This window comes from Dermacentor andersoni, chromosome 9 (genome assembly GCF_023375885.2).
Source record: "Dermacentor andersoni chromosome 9, qqDerAnde1_hic_scaffold, whole genome shotgun sequence".
NCBI lineage: Eukaryota > Metazoa > Arthropoda > Arachnida > Ixodida > Ixodidae > Dermacentor > Dermacentor andersoni.
In genome coordinates, this window is record NC_092822.1 from 9,714,507 (window position 1) to 9,724,270 (window position 9,764).

General features: G+C 48.3%; 1 protein-coding gene across 2 annotated transcripts in view; it reads left to right on the plus strand.

The window, feature by feature from the left end:
* Positions 1-9,764, plus strand: part of LOC126526989 (uncharacterized) — a 117,947-nt gene that overhangs the window by 107,180 nt on the left and 1,003 nt on the right. The window lies entirely within an intron of this gene.

Sequence of the window (9,764 nt, forward strand, 5' to 3'; positions counted from 1 at the left end):
CGGTGGCGCTGCGGGCAGTCAATGCACGATAGTCTCCACAAGGGCGCCAATCTCTGGGCTCACGTTTGGGCACCATGTGCAGGGCAGATGACCAGCTGCTTGACGATGGGCGGATTATACCTAACTGCAGCATGTGGTCAAATTCTCTGCGAGCTGTGCCGAGGCGGTCTCCAGCAAGACGCCGTGGCTTGCAGGACGCTGGAGGACCCGTGGTGACGATGTGGTGCGTCACAGTGTGTCGTACCGGAAGTTCTAGGTTGCTAGGTTTGGTAAGCAAATTCTGATGGCAAATGCGGAGCTGCTTGCGTAAAGGCGGACAGCGGTGCGAGGATACCTTGCACGGAGAGGCTGGTCGTACAGTCCACAAGTTGACGGGAGCGGAGATTCACGTTCAAACCGAAATGCGTAAGCAAGTCCGCACCTAGTATGGCGAAGCGCACGTCGGCGAGGATGAAAATCCACTGAAATATGCGACGCAGGCCCAGGTCAATGGTGAGAAAGCGTTGGCCATATGTTGCGATTGTGGATGTATTCACAGCTTGCAAAGGCGCAGTCCTCGGACAATGGTGTCGGTCGTGGCGGGAAGCAGGAATGATGCTTACCTCTGCACCAGTGTCCACAAGAAAGCAATGGCCTGCGATCCTGTCTATGATGTAGAATAGGCGACTTCGCGTAACGGTTGAGTCATGCGCCGCCTATAATGGCTCGCTTCCATGTTTCCCTGCCAGCAACAAGGCTGTCGGCATTTTGCAGTGCTGGTGTGGTACCAGCGGAAGCCGTCGGAAGTGTGTCCTGGGCGGGAACCGGAATGTGAATGTGATTCACCCCTAGCCAGTGGAGAGCGACGAGGCGTGTCCATCTGCATTGCTGCCATGGTGTCCATCAGCCTGTCAATTTTCTCCTCGAGGCGAGTTTGCCGGGCCTCGAGGTCTGATGTGACAGTGGTCGAGGACACCGCGGAGCTTGCGCCGGAGTAGTCGTTCACGCGGTCCAAGAGCTCTGCCAGTTTGTCAAGAGGCACATCATCCGCAGCTGCCGAAACCACCACAAGTGTCTGATGCAAGCGTTGCAGAAATAGCTCACGCAATAGTAAACTCTCAGAGTCTTGGGTACGGTCGCCGAGTAGCTGTCGCATCCGATGTAATAGCTGTGACGGTCGGCGATCGAAGTTCTTCTGCGTTGAGGAGTTGCTGCAAGCGACTTCTTTCGGACACGGTTTTGTGTGTGAGCACTATGGCCTTGAAATGGTCGTAGGGTGCAGCCGGATGTGGGGCTCTCATCATGTCGTCAAACTCATCAGCTACCTCGGAGGAAAGTGCTGAGACGACATGCAGGTACATCACACGTTGCGATGTGATGCGCCGCAGATCGAAGAGGGCTTCTACTTGCGTGAACCACACGGCGGGATTTTTCGGCCAAAATGTCGGCAGCCGCAGCTGGGCATTGGAAATGGCATCCATGGCAGCGCTGAGGGCAGAGATGTCTGCTGTTACTGTTGACTGGGGCTGAGGAGCCGGGACGTCGTTGCTAGACGCTGTAGTGTTCATTTCGTCTTCCATTGCGTATACTTGCTACGTCCGGGTACCAGGCTATAGGGGCGAGAAATGCGTTCGCTATAGACAGACGCATGCAGAGAGAAGAGAACGGACTTTGAGAGCAACCGGCGAGCAGCCAAGCGGCGGTGAAACTGAGCCTTTATTGTACGTGCCTTCCACGCCGAGGAAGCCGGCGCCGCAAACATAAACATCCGCTCGTTGTGCAGACGTTCACGGCGGCGGCGCTGGAATCGGATCCTCTACAAGCAGGATACTGAAACTCCTCTTATAACTAGCAGTGAGGCCAGAAGGGCCTTGCAAGACATGAAACGAGGAAGAGCGGCAGGAGAAGATGGAATAAGTCGATTTCATCAAAGGTGAAGGAGACATAATGCTTGGAAAACTGGCAGCTCTTTATACGAAGTGTCTATCGACTGGAAGGGTCACAGAAAACTGGAAGAGTGCAAATTTTATACTAATCCACTAAAAGGAAGACGTTAAAGAATCGAAAAATTATAGGCCCATTAGCTTACTCCCAGTATTGTATAAAATATTTACCAAAATAATCTCCAATGGAATAAGCGCAACACTGGACTTTATTCAACTAAGGGAACAGGCTGGCTTCAGGAAGGGATACTCTACAATGAATCACATCCATTTCATTAATCAGGTTATCGAGAAATCCGCAGGCATTTGATTCAGTAGAGATACCAGCAGTCATAGAGGCATTACGTAATCAAGGAGTACGGAACACTTACGTAGATACCATGGAAAATATCTACAGAAGTTCTACAACCACCTTAATTCTACACAAGGAAAGCAGGAAGATATCTATAAAGAAAGGGGTCACACTGGGAGACTCAATCTCTCCAATGCTATTCACTGCATGCTTGGAAGAAGTATTAAAGCTATTAAACTGGGAAGGCTTAGGGGTAAGGATCGACGGCGAATATCTCGGCAACCTTCGATTTGCCGATGACATTGTTCTGTTCAGCAACAATGTAGACGAGTTACAACAAATGATTGACGACCTTGACAGAGAGAGTGTAAAAGTGGGGTTGAAGATTAATATGCAGAAGACAAAGATAATGATGAATATCCGGGCAAAGGAACAAGAGTTCAGGATCGCCAGTCAGCCTCTAGAGTCTATGAAGGAGTATGTTTACCTCGGTCAATTAATTACAGGGAATCCTGATCATGAGAAGGAAACTCACAGAAGAATAAAAATGGGTTGGATCGTGTACGGCACACATTGCCAGCTCCTGACTGGAAGTTTACCATTATCATTGAAAAGGAAGGTGTACAATCAGTGCATTTTACCAGTGCTGACATATGGGGCAGAGACTTGGAGACTGACAATGAAGCTTGAGAACAAGTTAAGGACCATGCATAAAGCAATGGAACGAAGATTGCTAAACGTTAAGAAATAGAAATTGAGCGGTTTAGATCAGAGAGCAAACGGGTATAGACTATACAGTCGCCAACCATTTATTCGGACCTCACGGGCACTGTAGAAGTGTCCGAAAAAGCAGATTAAAAAAAAATAATAATAAATCCTTTATTTCCAAGCACTTATTCGGGCTCTGCAGTAGGCTTGAAAAAATTGTGAATGAGCCGTTGCACGCTGTTTTGTTTACGCGCAGTCAGATCAGCCTGAATCTCTGAGAGGGTCGTACGGTCACTATAGGCGGCTGAAAGCACAGTCACTGCTTGTACACTCTCCGCATGCGACGGCAGCGTAGCACATGGTGCGTCATCTTGAGATTCAGAGTCATCGTCCGGCGGTGCAGCAGAAACCTGACGAATGATCTCGCCGTCGTTGAGTTCTGCGCATGTCAGCACCTGTGAAACTGTCAAATGAGACGGTGTCTGGAATTGCCATGCAACCACTGTGCAGGCCTCAGCAGAACATTTTCGGCGTCAGTAAGGAGCACATCGGAAGGCGAGAAATCCTAGGCCTCCTGGAACCCGCTTGCCTGTATTCCCCAGGGCAGTCTGCGCGGGCCCTGTCGGCGCCATTAAACACTTGATGCAATGTTTCCTTATGCCACGTTGAATCACCACAACCTCGACACAGCACGCAAAGCAAACACCACCACGCCATCACGCTGACACCAGTCACACAAACTAAAAACGTGGTCTACTCGCAGCGTCGTGCACGAAGAAAGAAACAAATCAGCTGCTGGATTGTCTTGACATGACTCACTAAGCTGATACAGGAACTGCTGTAGCCACTTTATCGAACCAGGCAGAAACGATGATGATGAGCGGGGATTTGCACTAGCGCCACTTCATGGGGCAGCAAGTAGGCTTCATTCAAAACAAAAATGCGGTCAGCAAGTCGTACCATGCACCGGTCATAGCCGGTGCATGGTGCAAGTGCCCTTGATCGAGTTGGCTCAAGGAGTGTCCGAAAAATCAGACGAGAGGTTGCAAGGTGTCTGAAATTTCGGCAGTTGTTATACATTATGGTCTATGGGGGGAATGGTGGTGCCGCGAAGCAGACCGAATAATCGAGCATGTCCAAATTTTTCGAGTCCGAGAAATCAGTCAGCAACTGTATTCTAATTGACATCAAAAGAAAAAACATGGAGCTGGGCAGGTCATGTAATGCCCCGGTTAGATCATTAGGGTGACAGAATGGGTACCAAGAGGAGGGAAGCGCTAGTTGGAATCAGTTGGCGCAGGACAGGGGTAATTGAAGGCCTTCATCCTCCAGTGGACATAAAACAGGCTGATGATGATGATGAGCATAGGCCTATCGAAATGACAAAGCAGGGTAAAAATACAGCACAATGTGTGGTAATAGCATGCAGCCAATGGTAGTTTTTATTGGCGTAAGGGCCAAAGCTGCCAAGGAATAGTGATTGAAATGGAATAATGAATTGTGAATCATCATCATCAGCCCATTTTATTTCCACTGTAGGATGAAGGCCTCTCCCTGCGATCTCCAATTACTCCTGCCCTGCACCAACCGTTTCCAACTAGCGCCCGCGAATTTCCTAATTTCATCGCCTCACCTAGTTTTCTGCCGTCCTTGACTGCGCTTCCCTTCTCTTAGTACCCATTATGCAACCCTAATGGTCCACCGGTTATCTGTGCATTACCTGACCTGCCCAGCCCCATTTTTGTAAATTGTGAATGCTAGATGTTGAATGCCTGTAAAATTCGACTGCTGTAAAGTGCGTAAGATATACAAGTATTACAGTCAAGTCTCGATGTACAGTTAAACCTCAATATAATGTAAGTTGGTAAAATTCGCAATTTGCTTCGTTCTATCGAAATTTGACCTTTCATGGAAATAAGTACAGTCGCCAATCGAATTTTCTTACATGGAAAGGGACCGCAACGTTTTTCATTTTATCGACAAATGTAAAAAGCAAATTTGAATGAGAAAATAACTCATTTTGATGAATTTGGGAGTGGTGACGAATGATACGGTTCCATGCCATGTCGACAATATCTTCACATCAGCGGCACGAATTAAGCGAAACGAGCCACGATTTTACGTGCACTCTGCCCCCGCGGTTGATAGTGTCGCCTGCACTGCGACGACGCTATCAAGAAAAACACCGGAAGGTAATGCTTTGCCTGCCACTTGCTCCAACTGGTCACCGAAACTTTACACTAAACGCTTGCTAAGACAGCTTACATGGTGCCACGCCATCTTGGCAAGCCGACAGTTTGCACACGCGGCAGATTACCTCTAAAGTGGGGTGCGCGGCTGCATATGCGCTCAGCCACACTTGCAGCCATGCACAGCGATGGCCAAGAGCACCAACTTACCCCTGCCCCCTCGGGCGGGAAGGCGGCACTCGTGAAGCCATCATGATTCTCCTCTTGCCTTGCGCACTTTCACTCGCACCTAAAGGACAGAGTGTGCAGGGCACGACAGGATCTCATTGCACTTGGACTTTCTTTGCCATGGACACCTGAACTATTCCAAAGCGCAAACAACACAGTCAACAAAGTGTGAAGTGTGGCATCCCCGCGAACACAGAGGTTACATTTCTTCGTGCGCATAGCTAGTATGGCTGCAGAAGGAAGCGCGAAAGAAAGAGGGATGCACAGAAAGAAGAGACGCACCTCCGTTGCTTGGCGACACCTGCCTGGTCGGAGCATACTCTCCCAAAACCTGATGCGTTGTTGCCTCCGCAATAGGTTAAAAAAATTCTCATGCATTGTTGTTGAGCACCATCTCAGGTTTTCCGAACCAATGCACTGCGGCATCCACTTTCTGCGCTTTGTCTGCCAAGTTACTATTTCGGCTGCCATAAGGGATACGCTGAAAACTAGGAAACCCCAAATGTCGGAATGTTAGTTCGTAGTACTGAGGTGTTGTTGACATGAGATGGACACTGAATAACGATCATTATTCTGGAAAGTTCGGTATTCTGAAGTTCGTAGTACTGAAATTGGAACCATAAAAAGTTGGCAGGGAATTTCTGAAAAGTTTGTTAATCTGAAAAGTTAGTTAATGCAGTGTTTGTAGTAATGAAGTTTCACTGTAAAAACATGACAGTGATTACAGATGTCTGCTATCCCATAAGTGTTTCGTTATGCAGGAATAATGTAGTAAAACGTGTCGATGACACTAGCCCTCGTGCCTCAACAGGGCCCTTGGAACGATAGTACTCTACAAAAGTAGTGTTGCAGCAGCAGCTTTTAGCAAGAGGGTGATAGCACGCCACACAAATATGATACTCCTTTAAAAAAAACAAAAGTATAGGACACTAGATGTCGTCTAGTCTTTTGTACTGTGCCACCAGAAACCTCTGTAGATATGCAATCTCTCAAAAAAGATCTTGGCCAACTGTGCGATGTCCAGGGTGTCTACCAACCGGGAAAACCGGGAATTCTCAGGGATTTAGAATAGTCTGGAAATACTCAGGGAATTTGTGCTTATATCAGAGAAAATTAGCTGTAATTTTATTGAAAGGGAATGAAAGTCGTCCTAATGCTGACTCTACTAACAGAGAAGAATCGTAACGGATCGTCTTTGACGCCCCGTCGTCGGCTGGAGGAGTTGCCAGTGTAGTCAACGACTGATTTTGCGGACGCCCGATAATTCGAACGGCTTCATGGCACCACCACATACCCCATAGTCAATGTATAAGAACCTTTGAAATGTCGGACTCAAGAACCCTTTGCCGTCTGATTTTTCAGACTTTTTGCCATGATCGCAGGTCCAAAACGTCATTAATCAAAGCCACCACTGCTGCCATTTTGATTACCTCGCTGCCTCGAACTGGCGCTGTTGCACACAAATCCGCTGGCAGCCATAGCCACCACCGCAGCAACGCTAGGCCTAGCTGCTTCGACGTTCGGTGCCGTGTGTTCCATTGAAAGAATTTGCCGCTGTCAGCAATGACATTGACTCCGCCTTTGAAATTCTTGCGACTGGCTTCGAAGCTCGGAATGCACTGCGCGTTGCATAATACCAGTTCCAGAAAGCCAGTTTCGCTTCAAATCGGAAATATTACACGGTGGGGCACACGCAAAGTATTTCGGTGAAGCTTAACAAGCGTAGGAAGGGGCAATTGTTGTGGGACACAGTATGTATTTCTTTAAAGGGCCCCTGAAATGGTTTGGTCAAATTTTGTAGGCACGTAGGGTACAGCTAAAGTTAATCATTTGCACCACAATTTGTGTAAAGCATCTCATATGAAGAAAGTTATGGACAATTACAAGCTACCCTCCTCCATAGGCATGCATTTTCGCCTCAACTCGTTCGTCTAGTGATTGGGGCCAAGCTCTGCCTTTACAGGCTCTGCGTCGTGTCTTCTACTTCCGGCTCTCTAGGAGCGAGCGTGCGAAGCCTCTCCAATCCCTCCGCCAGCTGCTTGGCAGTCAACTCCAAGCGAGATCTGTCGAAGCAGTGTGTGTTGCGAGCATTCTGTCGCAGCTGCGAACATGTCTGGTATTCTGGTAACCACAAGCGAGCTGGGCATTTCGACGGAAGAGTGGAGGCATAAACTGATGAAACTTTAGTGTAGTCGTACGTGAGCGACCCGATCGGTCTCCACGGTCCAGCCACCTGGCGGCGCATAGCTTAATTAACCAGCCAAGCAAAGAGCTAATATTGCTCTAACCAAGTGTAAAACATTTTAAACATTTACAAAAACAACGTGTTGATGATTACACTCCTGCAGAAAATTTACACCAACAGTAAAGAATACACTTCGTTACTGCTACTGTATTTGGTTGAGCACTGTGCCACCAGGTGGCTGCATCGTGCAGACCATTCTAAATCCCCTTAGACTTCGTAAAGTAGTGCCATGCTTTGAAGAATGCCACCTCCTCCTCGCACGCTCTGGCCGACGCCGCGTCGCTATTGGCCTAATAGCATCACGTGGGCCCTCGTGCCTTGCTTCAGCGCCATTTTTGCTCGAGAAGCGTCTACGAAGTGGTGAGGAGAATATGTTGGCGTTGTTGCTACGCTCGAGCAGTGTAGGTGGCGCCACGGTCGAGGAGGGAGCGTGAATGAGGAGAAACGAGGAGTGAAGGCGGAGGAGGAGAGTGTCGCTACTTTACAAAGTTTAATGGGCTTTAGACCATTCACGTTTGTACTTCTGCTCATCCCGTGAAATGGCACTGTCAAACAGCCAGGCCCTGCCTCTTTGCGCCTGCGTTTACCCGAATACCGGACTCTCGAGACGCTATTGTGGTAGTAATCCTCTGGTGTAAAGTGACAGCTGCAAACGCACAAATACAGTCGCCGATCGGATAGTAGCAACAGTTGGATGCACTAAAGCCACTCCGCTCGTCTGCTGCCTTGCAGAGGGACACGATGTCGCAGCTTGACATATTGCCATTCGCTACATTTGCAGCCTACAACGCAACAAAGGCGAATCATGGTGCTTGCGAAAAGACTGACACTGACCGCAGAGCTCTCGTCAAAACGAAGCATGTTGTAACACAAGCAGACGACACTTGCTGTGTGCCGGAAGTGCTTAGGTGTACCGAAAAATTGTTCTTGTGCATTCTCTTTCTGTTATTTTCTTTTTATAGAAACAAATTAACTCACATTCCAACTATTAAGAACAACATTTGTTCACCACGAAGTTGGAAAAATTATCGATGATGCGACCTGAGCAGCCACTCAGATAGCTCGCTCTACTGACATTAATTGGGTGGATGACGTCAAATGGGTAGGGGCGGCTGAAAAATTCAGCCTAGCAGTGTGCTGCGATCGGCAGCGATGTACATTTTTAAAACCTTATAATAAATTACACGATTTATGTGGAGCACTTAGTTGCATAAGTAAATGATCAAAAGTACCTACTCGAACGGCTCAGTACGTTTGTAGAAAATTGGCAAAATCGTGTCAGGGTCTCTTTAATTATGCACTCGTGCATGCATCGTCTCCCGTCGCAGTACGAGCATCGATATGCCTAATAAGTGTACCGGCAGGCCTTTAGAGCTTCTTTAGACATGCCTGTGGTGATTTGAGCCTCTAAGGGCTCTAAAAAACTTGCATTCATTTTTTCGGACTGCCCAATTTTTCGGACGTTTTCGCGGTCCCTAAGGAGTCCAAAAAAATCGGACGACTGTACAACTTACCAAGAGGATGCTTCAAGTGGTCCGTGGGGGGAACGTGCAGCAGAAGGAGAACAAGAATAGAGGAATTGTCCTAGGAATAAAACGTGCCACCACTTCTTTGAAGGAGCTTGAGCTCAAAAATCTATGGGCACTTTGCTGACCTAAACTGCGATAGGCGAAAGCCTGTCTATGACTGCCTCTGTTGCTGTTGTCTGAACTGTTCTGCAAACGGATGCCGCATGGGATGGGATGCAATCACATCCCATGCTCACATCCCAGATGGGATGGGAGCATGGGATGCAATCACAGCCATATGGCTGCAAGGTTTGTCGCCGATGTGCGCGCACCCCGCTGCGCATGTCCGTGCTCTTGCACGCGCCCACTTGCACAGCGCTACTGGCATGGCGTGCCTCCTCTCCTTGCTCCGCTCGCCGGTGATCACCGCTTTCCTGCGTCCCACCACGGAGTGTGCCTGGACACTCACGAGCCACTAAAAGCTTAGTAAACTCCTTGCACGCAGGCCGAGAATATGTCGGGACACTTTAGCTTGACTTTCCAGCTGCTGAGAAAGAATCTCACTCTTGACAAAGTTCGGGCCTCATACCAATGAGCTTGCTATGAGTTGATAGAAATAGCCCATATTTGAAAATATTTGCTCCTATATGCACCTCCTTTTTCTTTGTACAG